Source organism: Channa argus, chromosome 2 (genome assembly GCF_033026475.1).
Source record: "Channa argus isolate prfri chromosome 2, Channa argus male v1.0, whole genome shotgun sequence".
Taxonomy (NCBI): Eukaryota; Metazoa; Chordata; class Actinopteri; order Anabantiformes; family Channidae; genus Channa; species Channa argus.
In genome coordinates, this window is record NC_090198.1 from 30467671 (window position 1) to 30480323 (window position 12653).

The 12653-nt window shown below is 42.0% G+C and overlaps 1 protein-coding gene across 4 annotated transcripts in view; it reads right to left on the bottom strand.

Moving 5' to 3' along the window:
- The window catches only part of large2 (LARGE xylosyl- and glucuronyltransferase 2), a 76960-nt gene that overhangs the window by 63128 nt on the left and 1179 nt on the right, over positions 1–12653 (bottom strand). Inside the window, exon 1 of one of the 4 annotated variants that reach the window (XM_067491455.1) lies at positions 10991–11204. The exons of the other annotated variants lie outside the window; for them this stretch is intronic. The gene's annotated coding sequence lies outside the window, so the exon portion shown is untranslated. Of the gene's footprint in view, positions 1–10990; positions 11205–12653 lie in introns of those variants that run through there. 4 annotated transcript variants of the gene reach the window in all.

Here is a 12653-nt window from a genome sequence, read left to right on the forward strand (position 1 = left end):
CCCTGCACTGAAATCACTTATGTGAAACAGGCTCAAGATGTAATTTACTCAGGAAAAAAACATTATAAACTAACAAAAGATGATCCATCATAACCACCTGTCAGCACATAAAGTGGTTAATCAGCTCCACCAACAGTGACCTCTGACCCTGAGTCTTTAATAATCATTGTACATGTTTAACCATGTACTGAGCTGCAGAGAGGACATGTTGACCCTGGTCCTTCATGTCAGCAGTAAGACCACCAGTGCTAATGCTGTGGCCTATTGCTGTGTGACAGTAATGGTTTTATTTCTCCTCGGTAAGAGCATTAGATTTCTGTCACGTTAAAGTTGGAGGGGTTTTGCAAGACACACACACACACACACACACACACACACACACACCAGAAATAGGAACACAAGAAAAAAGCAGGGTCCTCTATAAAAAGAAACCAAATCAGAGTTGGACTCCCACGTGCAGCTTGGAGCTGAGAGCGATCAGCACTGCAGCAACATTGCTCTGTTTTCCACAACCAACTAACCTGAAGAGAAGAAGGACACAGGTCAAGCTTTATCCCCCTGTTGCCGGTGACAACATGTCGGGTATGGAACACAGGGGGAACCCAATCCTACAAATTCTCAGGTAAATGTTGGTTTGTCATGATCCACCAAATTAAAATTCAATGCAGCAGATTTATCCAGAGTTAGATAGAAACATACCCACTAATATCATCTTTCTGGATCTTCAAGACTCTAATGCACAGTCTGACTGGAGATGTGCCAGAAAGATATGAAGCTCAGAAAACATTCTGGTGCAGCTCAACAATGATCACAAATCGGCACGATGTAGGGAGTTGAGAAATTTAGGCAAAGCTGCTGTGGCACATCAGATTTTCCAAATAAATAAATGGCGCAGTAAAGTAAAGACTTATGAGAGCTGAGAAGAAAAATCCCAAAACAACAGTCAGTAACATTAGCAACTTCCACAGAGCTGAAGGTATCACAAGCTACCATCTGCAGAAAACCTCCTGAGCAGATGAAACCCATCCTCAACAGGAAGAATGAAAAAGTCAGGTTGGAATTGATAAAAAAGTCCAGAGATGATCCACAAACGTTTTTTTGCTGCATGGCTGTTCCTGGAACAGGCTCACTGATCGTGATGAACTCATGATGGCAGCAAGAAAAACAAATTAGGAGGTGGATAAACATTTTGTCTGCTAATCTAAGTGGAGGAGCTTCATCCTGCAGCAAGACAGTCAGTCAGGATTCTTTAAATTCCGACGGTTCCCGTGTTGGATTAGTTGTGTGTGTTTCCCCTTTATTTCGGTCACTCGGCTGCAACACGAACACACACACAAAAAGAAAAGTCATAAAACACTTGTCACATTTTTAACTGTACAGTATAAAATCTGTGAGCCCGGCTTCAAAATAAGTCAGAGGTGGAGGAGAAATCAGGATACTGCTGCAGGTATTTCCAGTGACCAGGTTTCTAAGGTGCCTGTAAACACACACACACACACACACACACACACACACACACACAAAACACTGTCAATTCAACAAAGGGCTTCAAAGGGGAAAAGTTGGAGGTTTTAGACTGTGTCCATCACTAGAGCTCAACCTAACAGAACATGGATTTGAGCTGATGCCCATTTCACATAATGCCAGATTCAAGTTCTATGTTGTTTAATGTGTTTACAGATAGACTGTAAATTTGAGGTATTGACATCCAAAATTCTTAACGTTTGTCTAATATTTATCATTTGATGTTTAACCTTTGTCTACAGGAGATGAATCAGCCTCAATGTTGTTTAAAAAAAAAAACCTACAGTAACAATAATCCATTAGGAATCGTCAGGTTTTGTAATTCCAGAAACCAAATCCAGAATTTTCTTTGAAGCCATCGCTGAAATGTCAGTGAAGCTAAAATAAAAATCGTAAAACATCAGACCCCTGAGAGGAACAAGGAAGCATTTCCATATTTCATTTGGCAGTTCTCCCAAGCTCCCATCAGTCTCTGATGTGGACCCGTTTTAAAAATCACCAAAATGCTCTTAACACAAGCTCATGATTGAATAAATGACAATAAAACTCCTGTCAGCCGACAGTTTCATGACAAAGCACACATCAAAATGGAGCATGTGTAAGTGTTTAGTGAAAGTGGCGATAAACCAGCCTCCTAACAGCAGTTTGTCTCACTTGTTAACGTTTAACCCTAAGTAACATAAATCTGAAAAAACAGCTTTCAGCCATAAGGGAGTGAAAACACAAACACAGCAAACACATAATGAGCTGAAACCAGATCACACAGGTCAGAGGTCGCCTGCACGCATTTCAGGACGAAACATGAGCTACTCGATCCGATGAATATGTTCTTCTACTCTCCCTTTTAGTGAAACGCACAGATGAGACGCGATAATGGCCTCTGATCAGAGCTAAAGCAGGGACCACTTGGGCACCACAGAAGCACCATCATCATTTTAAGTAGCCTATTTTATCTGTGGCCTTTGGCAGCATTAAATATTAACAGTCTCTTATGTTTCTTTGGTTCCTGGAATCCCCCGGCTTCACAACTGCACATTTGACACGAAAAAACAAACAGTAATAAAACCGGTGAATAATAACACTGTGCATCGAAGAGACGTGCTGTGGATGTGTCCACAGGTCCCTGTGCTGAGTCGGGGACGTTGTGCTAATCTTAAGTGGAATTAGGAGTCCTCCCGAACAGCATGCAGGACGGCATCAGAAACACCCTCCACGCATTTCTAACGCTGGATTAAAGAGGTTGTGTGCATCTTCCTAAAGCTCCTTGGACTTTCATTTCACACTGAAAATCCAATTTTTGACGGTGAATTGCTGCAAGTAAAATACATGTACAGTAGAGTGTGAAGAACATTTTACACCGTGGTGGGACTTATCTGAGAACTGGATCATTACAGCTCATTGACAAAAGAAGCACACAAAGAGACAGAGAGCGAGACAGAGACAGAGAGAGACAGAGACACACACTCATCCATGTATAAAATGCGGCTCTTTCATCGAACTGTTGAAGCACTGATGTCCTGCACTGACCAGCTCCTGTTGTCCGCGGTGGTTTTGACACACATGCTAATCCGCCACAACATTAAGCCAGATGATCTTAATATTGCTATGGAGGACCAGGTTCAGCAGGACCACTCTGAGCAGTCTGCAGCTACAGGGCAACACGTAATACATTCTGTACACACGAAGTAAAAGTACACAGACTCAATAATCAAGTGCAAATGACCTGAAAGATTCCCGACAAGTAGCACTTCAAACCATTTACATAGTTAAAAGTACAACGTTGATAATCTACATTTACAGTACTCCACTAAGAAAATGTGTATTTAAAACCAGCACGTGGTAAAACGTGTACAGTAATTAATTAAAAGAAATGAGGGTCAAAGGTTGAGCTGATTTCACCACTTTATGCTCTGACAGGTGGTTAAGCTATAATGATACATTAGCGTTTATTAGTTCATAATGTTTTTATAAAAAAATCAATCATAATTTTATATATAAACCGCCAGGTGGTGTTAATGTTGTGGCTGATCTGCACAAGATCCCTGGTACAAATGTCCTCGCTAACAAATCATAAATCTACCTATGGACCCATTGGTGCGATGGCTCATCTTCAGCCAGCAGAGAAATCTACAAACCATGAAAACAAGGAATGGATCAAAGTGAATTTGGTAAATGATTTTAATGTGATGGCCCGTCGGCTAATTTCTTAGAAATGAATCAGCCCAACAAAGAAAGACTGCTGAGAATTTCAGAGTGAATTAAGATAAACAAAAGCTGTATTAAGGATGAAGAATCATACAAAAAAAAAATCTGAGGACAAAAAGCTACAAAGCAACTCAGGAAAAAGATTCATATGTAATAAACAGAGAAGTCTGCAAATACAAACATTAATTAATTCAATGATTTATTAATAAAATTAAGCAAGAAAAAAACCTCACACCAGTTTGTGGACAAACTCCATTTTCACACAGAACCAGTGTTTGTACATTTAGTGTGTCCACATCTCCAGCCCACCTCCTTTAAACGGCACAAACAAGACACCTGCAGGATGTGGGTCAACGCTTTGTTAAAGCTGGGTGGAGAAAAACCTCCATCTGATAGCGATGGAGGTGCACAGTGTGGTCCGCTCCACCTACATCAGAGTCCCTACTGAATTTATTTTTGGGCGTCCTTTTACACAACAGAAGAGCAGAGGCGGGAGGAATAAAAATAAATAAATAAAAAAAACTGTACAGGACGTCACAGTTTGAGCTTCTGGCAGCAGCTTCCATTATAGACAGAAGACACAGGCCCGGCCGGCTAATGTCCCTTTCTGCTTGGTCAAACACGTTATTTACGTCTCATTGTGTGCAACCACGGGCCGTAGATAAATCTGCAATTACCCACACGGCCATCAGGTGAGGTTAATGGAGAACCCATTAGCAGAGAGAGCATGGATGGACGGAATAAGGGGAAGAGGACACAGCCACGGGGTAATCAGCTGATATCCTTTGGGATTTCAGCTTAGTGTGAATCAGCGGGCACCCTGCTGCTTACTGCTCGTAGAGAGGTCAGCGATGAAGACGATCAAATGGAAAGAAAAAGGAGACTGCAATTAGTCTCACTGAAAAACCAAAACTACGTCCATCTGTCTCTGACTCCTCTACCGTTTGTGCCTGTCCCAGGTCCACTCGATGTGGATCCCAAACTTTGAGAGAGTTCTCAGTGAGAAGTCTCAGTTCACAACACCCCATCATTGAATGTTCTGGAAAAAGCAGCAGGTCAGGATCAGGAGAGAAAGACGCGAGTTGGAGCTGGTTAAAAGGATAAAAAGAAAAAAAGAATTCATTTCATTTCACTGTGTGGAGATGAAATGAAGCCAGAGTTGGAACTTTGTTACATTCTATATTTCATGAGGAAAACACAGGCGGCAAAGTGGTGGAGTGATTAGTTACCTGCCGGCTGCAGCCTCTCTGTGTGGAGTTTACGTGTTCTCCCTGCACTTGCGTGGGTTTTTGTTCACGTTTCCTCCGACAGTCCAAAGACAAGCATGTCAGGATAATTAGGTGTGAATGGCTGACAGACTGGAGACCTTTCTAGAGTGGACACCGCGCTTTCCCCATTTTTTAATTTTCCTTTCTTCAAGCTCCAGACCTCTACCAGACACCTGGGAGCTTGAGGGTCCTGCGCAGCATCTTAGCTGTTCTTAGGACTGCACACTTCTGGACAGAGATCTCAGATGTTGTTCCTGGAATCTGATTGAGCCGGTGTTCCTATAATCACAGGAACCACTTGTACCTTCACCTTTCACCCAGCCCTTGGCATTTCTCAAGCTTCTAATGTTCCCTGATGGTATCGCTTGGTATTGGTACATCTACCACCACAGCCTTGTTCTTCTGTGTGTCCACAACGTCTATGTCAGGTTGACTGGCCATTACCAGTTTATCAGTCTGTATGTGGAAGTCCGTCAGGATCTTAGCTGTGTCATTCTGAACCAGCTTGGAGATTTGGTTATGGTGTTGTATGTATGTAGTGTTGCTTCACTAAGTTGGTGCTGGTTTTCCGTGCAGCGTGGAGGAGGTCAGCTTAGCTGTACGGGAGCCTAAAGTCAGCTGCTCGCATGAACAATGCTGTTGTTCTCTTGCTGGATCAGGTAGAGAAAGGTAACAGAGTGATCCAGACTGGGATCACAGTTAATAGTTTGTTCTTTTCTGTGATGCCGCTGACGCAGCCAGCGACAAAAGTAAACCGAGTTCCTCAGCAGAGAAAACAGATGTTGCAATTCAGTCAGGTAAGTCGGGTGCAGTGCGTGAGGTGAAAGTTCCCAAAACGTATGTTAGAGACGAGATGAGGATGCTTACGTTCCACAACAGAAACGTAGGCACAAAACCAAGTGTATTCAGTGAAGCGAAAGTGGGAAGAGGAAGAACAGACAGAAAGGTTCTGTCAGACACGAGTGACGTGTCTCTTATGAGACAGTTCTCTTTGTTTCTCCTCAAGGAAACAAAGCATGAAGTGAGTCCAACTGGAGGAACTTTTTCCAGACAGATAAGGGTTTTATACGTCAGACAGGTATCACGAGGAACAATCGTCCAGGAAATATTCAGATTAGGGAAACTGGTCCTTAAACTCAGTAATGGCGACTAAGGCTGCACTGATTTGCACCTTAACGCATTTGCTGTTTTTACTGTTTTCTCTTTTATCTCACTCAACATGGATGTTTTTCGAGTGGGAAGTTTAAAGTGTTTGAAACTGCTAAAATGAAGTGCACTGGTGTTTTATTTATACACACCGATAATGAAGCAGACTGGAATAACGAATGGGAAGGAGAAGTGATTTTAAGCCATAACACCACACTGAGTGGAGGCGTCAGCTTCCTCTTCTCCACAGCATTCTCTCCACGTTCCCTGGAGGTCCAGCATATCACAGAGGGGAGGTTTCTTTTAGCCAAAGCTTGTTTTGACCACGTTTAACATCCATGCTCGAACTAAAGGTACAGAGAAAAAGTTGGTTTTGAAGAAGGTCTGATGGACTGTTCTTGGATTGGGATTTTACCTGCACTGAAAATCAACGTCTAGATCGCAGTCAGGCTGATCCTCACTCAGCTTCCCAACAAGCTCTTAAGCAGCTGGTTTCTTCTCATGGCCTGGTGAATGTATAGAGAAGGATGCACAACAATTGCAGGCAGCACACATGGTCCCACCTAAGGGAGGACATCATGTCCTTACCCCCACTAGACCGGTTTTACTGTCTTAAACATCACTTAAAAATTATGCCAGTTGGTTTTTTCAGATCATTCTTTGCTCTTATTTAATGCTCAGAAATATTTGACCAAAAGTTGCATATTGGAACTTTAACTATTTTAACTTAAGATTAAACTGTAAAGAGGCTCTTAGTTATTTATGGGCTGCTTTTAAACAGAAGAAGGGTTTATGCATCTTGTGCAGTGGGATTATGGAAAAAGTCAAATTAAACTTTAGTTTCAGCAGCACACTGTCAATGTTACTCGAGATGTTGCCGGATCTATTAAGAACCTGGAGACTGATATTGTGGAAGTAGAGGTGATGAGTTAGACCACAGGAAACGGGGGATTTTTAAATAATAAATAAATAAATGGCTTTAGCCAACCTGCTGGTCCTGAAAGTACTGGGTGCATTTGTGAGGTCCAGAACTGCATAAAGCGCATTGACAAAACGAGACTGCAATAGATCCGTCCTGTTTGGACAGAGAAACTGGGCTCAGTTCATTGCCTCCACCTAAAGTGGAGAATTTTATATAAGCCTCTCTAAAAGAAAAATAAATAACAAAAAAAAACACCTCCAGTGGCTTATTTTATATGGTGCGATTACCAAAAATGCTGTTTTGTCTGTGCTAAATCCTGCTGTTTTAAATAAGAGTCCATTGTGCAAATTGCAAGAAACAGTAGTATTTCATGTTTTTACTGAATGTAGGAGACTCTAATTCCTTCACCTTTCCAAGATGCGTTGAACCTTTTTAAGCAAAGTATAAAAGCAGAGTTGAGGCTAGAGTTCCATTTTTATAAATCATCAATGTCGCTTTTTCTCCTTCATCTGACACGTTGCAAATCATTGGTGCTATGAGAACTTAATTTGTAATGTGTAAGATGAAGAACTGGAATTTGCTGACTTTTTAAACTAGAACTACTTTGATGGTTTTTCCATCCATCCATTCATCCCACTTCTCATCAGGTTGCCATGGTTTCACCAACTCCTGATGTAGACCTCACCGACCCTGGCGACGTCCAAGTTAGTGCGACTCGCGTTTCCAACACTGGAGAATGACCGAGCCTGACAGACCTGAAACAGCCCTTAATTTTCAATCTTCTTAAAACCAGCAATTAGTCCGGTGCATGAAGGTGGAAACTGCAGACTTTTTCCTTTTCTCTTTTCATTCATCAAACTTCTTTTGGCAGCTTTTGTGTGAACAGCTGAACTTAACACTTTCTGAGAGAGACAAATTGTCAGTTGTTACTTTCATTTTCCCATTTGTCCTTCCAAAAGGTGGTGAAAGTGGATTTTTAATCGTCTTATCGAACAAACCCTTTGTGTATATTACTGTACGTGGCAGAAGGCGTCTCAAAGACGAAAAAAAAAAAAGCTATGTATTACAAAAGTTTAAGGTCAAAAGAATAAAAATACATTATTACATTGAACTACATGAGCTGCAGAGCACATTAAAAATCACCCAGCAGAGCTTGTGACATTAATATTACTCTGGATCTAGCGGAGATATTGAACAATCATATTTTGAAAAGAGAGGAGCTCATGTAAGACCAGAGCAGAGACAAATGTCAGCTAGAAGGCAGCAGTGACAAGTATCCAGCAATACAGATGTAGAAGAATTCTTAGTAAAAATGCAGGTTTCAGTCCAAGTCTGCTCCTAAATTCATTTTCATGCTTAAAAAACACCAAGGCAGCACCTTAAGAACCAAAGACAAAATGAGGCCAACGTGAAAACAGCTCCACTGTTTGTCTTCACTCACATCTTTATTCTTGCATCACATACGTGGAGCTAAGACTTAAAAGCTTTTAGGCATTAAAAGCTCTGGACCATAAACCTGATCCAAATTTTCACTTTCCTCCAAGTGATCAATACAGTATTGAACTGATACCATCAGCTGGAAGCCAAATGGCACTTACATAATCTCTATTCTGGTAATAATAGCACCTACTCAACCTGGAAACATTACAACATGCTGACGTACAAGAACATCACACACACACACACACACACACACACACACACACACACACACACACAGTGCAGAAATGTGAATATTAGTGAAGAACTTTCTGGAAAGCTCAGAGCTCCACTTGCCTTTAATAGAAATAATGCACATTGTCAGCAAAGCAAACGTGATGCATCAAAGGAAACTGTCTTCAGCCGTTATGTTTTATGTACATATGTATTATTAATATCTAACATCTAATATGCTGTAAAAGACATTTAATGCTTCCAGGATTCCGTTTTAATCACTTTAATGAGGACACATTTTTGCAACATATTCAATTTGTTTCCCCGACAACATCTGCTCATTAGAGAGTCCGAGCTTGGTTAATGAGGCCATATTCTGCTTTTTCGTGTTCCCAGTTGTATCTGGTGTGATGACAGGTGTCCACCTTAAAAACAAAACTGAGAAAGAAACGACAAAAAGTGAGACTTGTGTCTCTGTCGTGACACCGTCCAGCAGCTCCCACACACTCTGTTTGGAAGCAAACATGTTGGACTTCACACGTCCACCATTCATCCAACAACCTCTGCAAAAATCCATCAGCTGTAGATCTTCTTCAAGATTACGAAAAGGTCCAAGTCAAACAGTATAACTTTATACTTTTTTCGACAGAAAGAACAGAACAAGGACGACAAGTCACTGAATAAATACAGGATTTTAATTGTACAATAGAAACAATAGGAATTTATTATTTAATCCACCAGTAAATCCTCTAAATTGGGGGTCTCCATTTCCTAAATGATTTAGCTTTGCTTTGACACTCTGGGCCTTCAATAGGTTAATAAGGAAAGTTTGCTGCTGCTGTGACGGAGAAGGTGGCTGTACAGACGGACAGGAAGTCCAACGTCTGCGCTGCTCTCAGTTATTCATTAAAACCTGTGGGACGAAGCGTCGCTTTCCTTCTTTTCCAAACTTCAGAGACTGAACTGGTGCTTTCGTTACGTGCTCAATTCCAACATCATTAAAAACGACTTTCATTACTGCGTAAACCTCAAAATAATAAAAGTTTCAATCACTTCGTTGCCAGCTAGAAGAAGAGCATCTCCCACAACAATATGTGTTTCATAATATCACAGGAGCAGAGGAATAAAATAATCACCCAAAGGTGCTAAAAGCATCTTCATAATATTTGCACAATATTTCACATATTTGCTCAAACCACACAGAGCTGCCCTCACATTCCTGAGCGCTTTCTGCTCTTTTATGAAAGATGCTTGGAAAAGACAATTATCAGCTGAAATTCTCCATTTATTTCAGATCCATGTCAACGCCTGAGTTGGGATTTGAAAAGAGCCACACACCTGAAGCTCCGATCATTCAGCACATTAAATGTGGAACATCTGCTCCTCTTCTTCCCTTCCTTGATAAATAATTACCCAGCTGTGGGGACCCATCACCACGGTAACGGGCCACACAGCATCTCTGACCAATGGCAGTGACCATGGATAACGAGGTGTAATCACATGTTCACTGTAATTATCTGCTCTGTTACACTGCAGAGCGAGTCAGCACGTGTCCAGGATCATTTCGGTTTAAACCTGGCCTCTCTACATCACTAAGGTACGACAGGTACGCTCCACGTGCACCTCAGTGATCTAATCACGCGTGTTCCACTCCTGGTTTCTGTTTCTCCAGCAGAGTTTGAACTTGCTGCAGGCATCTACAGTCTGCATTTCAGGTCAGTGCACAGGTGAAGACCAGCCAAGTTCTTCCACACACACTACTTCATTTCTCTAGGCCGCTGACTTTGTGCACAAATTATCAGCACACACACTGAGGTCTAAAATAGATGTCTATGCTTTAGTATTAATAGTAAGAGGATGTCCACATTCATTTGGACATTTAATGTGTCCCCACTGAAAGTTTTACATTGTTGGTTTTATTTGTGTCTTATTAACAGAAGCTTTAAGTTTAACGTTCACTGCTCTTTGTATCTTGTAATGAAAAACATATCTCATATCTCTTTCATCCTACAGCATCTCATTAAATATTTATTCCTAAGTATTTTACATTGAACACAGGGGACCTTTAAGTTTCTAATCCAATCCAAATAAGCCGAACACTACATTTCCCATAATGCAACTCTGAAACTTCCTCCCTGCGTGGCACACACACACACACACACACACACACACACACACACTTTAAACTTTTATTAAAACTAAATTGGTGGCATTTCCCCTTTAACATAAGCCTCTTAAGATATCAGTGCTGTAATCGGTCGGGTTGAAATACCGTCTCCATGCTTGAACACCACCCTGGCACTCGTCACTGGCTCCCTCCACCAAACCCACTCAACGCAGCATTAACATAAGGCGCTCGAGGTGAAGGGTGAAATGGTTCAGCGGCAGCCGAACTCGAGTGAGTCGTCAGGAAATCCAATCGCACACGCAGGAGATTTCCAAGCAAATGTTTCTCATTTCCTAAATGTTATTTTGCTCTTCCCAGTGTGGAGTCGGTGCTAAGTGCTACAAGTGGGGGTTTGGTCCTCGCTCCTCACAGTGCAGGACTTTGGCACATATTCTAACAAAGTGGTAAATATTTAAATGTTGCTCTATAAAAGATTGGGCACACGAGTTCATCCCGCCTCCTTTTTTTTTTTTGAAAGAGGGAAATGAGAAGCATCGCACGCATTTCCTGCAGATTTTCCTGAAGCTCATCTGAGCACAATGCAAAGAGGAAACCTAGGACGCATTTCATCCATTGAATGTCAAACCATGCAGGACTTCTGCCTGAAGTAACAGCTGTTCCATCAGGACCCCAGAGATTAACAGTCAGTGTGTTTACATCCACTGTTGTGACCTGATTACTGTGAATCCAATTCTCCAAAACGTAGAAAACCAACGTTTGATAGAATAGATAAAAACTCGGTTGTATTTGGTATTTTATAGTGGTCGGTCTAATGAGACCTAGCACCCAGCTCTGGTGAACCCCCTGCAGACTGCACTGCACCAAACAGCACGACAAAAGTTCGAAACCAGCTGCAGCCAGATATTTCTCCCAGGAGCTGGTGGAAACCAAACCAGACCTCGACACAAACACACTACGAGTCCTTCAAAAGAAACCACCAAGTATGTGGTTTTGGACTAAACAGGTTTACTGACTACTGGCTTTTGAGCCACACGTGTGTTTTCAAAACCCAAGTCGCCTCGACATGACTGAGAATGATCCATGTCTGACAACCTAACAACGTAGACTGTGAGGCTGCTGGTTTCTTCCCCCGTTTCTAACTTCAGTCAGGCTTTTGTGGCAGCTACCCTGTATTCGTGTTGCTGGTTTCAGTTTTTTCAAAGCCCTTGATCAGTGAAGCTCATTGTAAATCATTTAAGACAAACATGATGAGAGAGGATGCAGAACACAGACACACACACACACACACCCAGGACGTCTGTAACAGTGTCCACTAACTTCATCCCCTGCTGAACATTAAAACATTTGATGTGACCACTCAGTGCTATGATTCAGCCCCCTCCCCCTGGTCTCTGTGCCTGTTTTCATCCGATTCCATTTGCCTCCTCTAGTTTACTCCTTCGCATTTGACTCCTGGCTGATTTGGCGACACCTGAGGTTGCTGACGGGAAATGAACGTGCGTTTGCTGACTACAGCTGCCAAACATCCCTTAAAGTCCGACGTGGATCAGCTGAGGGGGGGGCAGCAGAGACAGAAGACAATTCTCCTGTTCGTCAAAACTTAAACTAGTAAAATAAAGTCACTGTGGGTGTGAAGCTCTTCTCTTGTCTTTAATAACATCTGCAGGTTATTCTGCTCCTCTGTGACTATAGAGACTGAGCTTCTGTTTTCACTGACACTACATGCAACATGTTGGGAATTCTGACAGACTGTGATGAGCATTTATCTGGTGTCGGCTTCATGAGCACATCTGCAGCAGCTGTATGT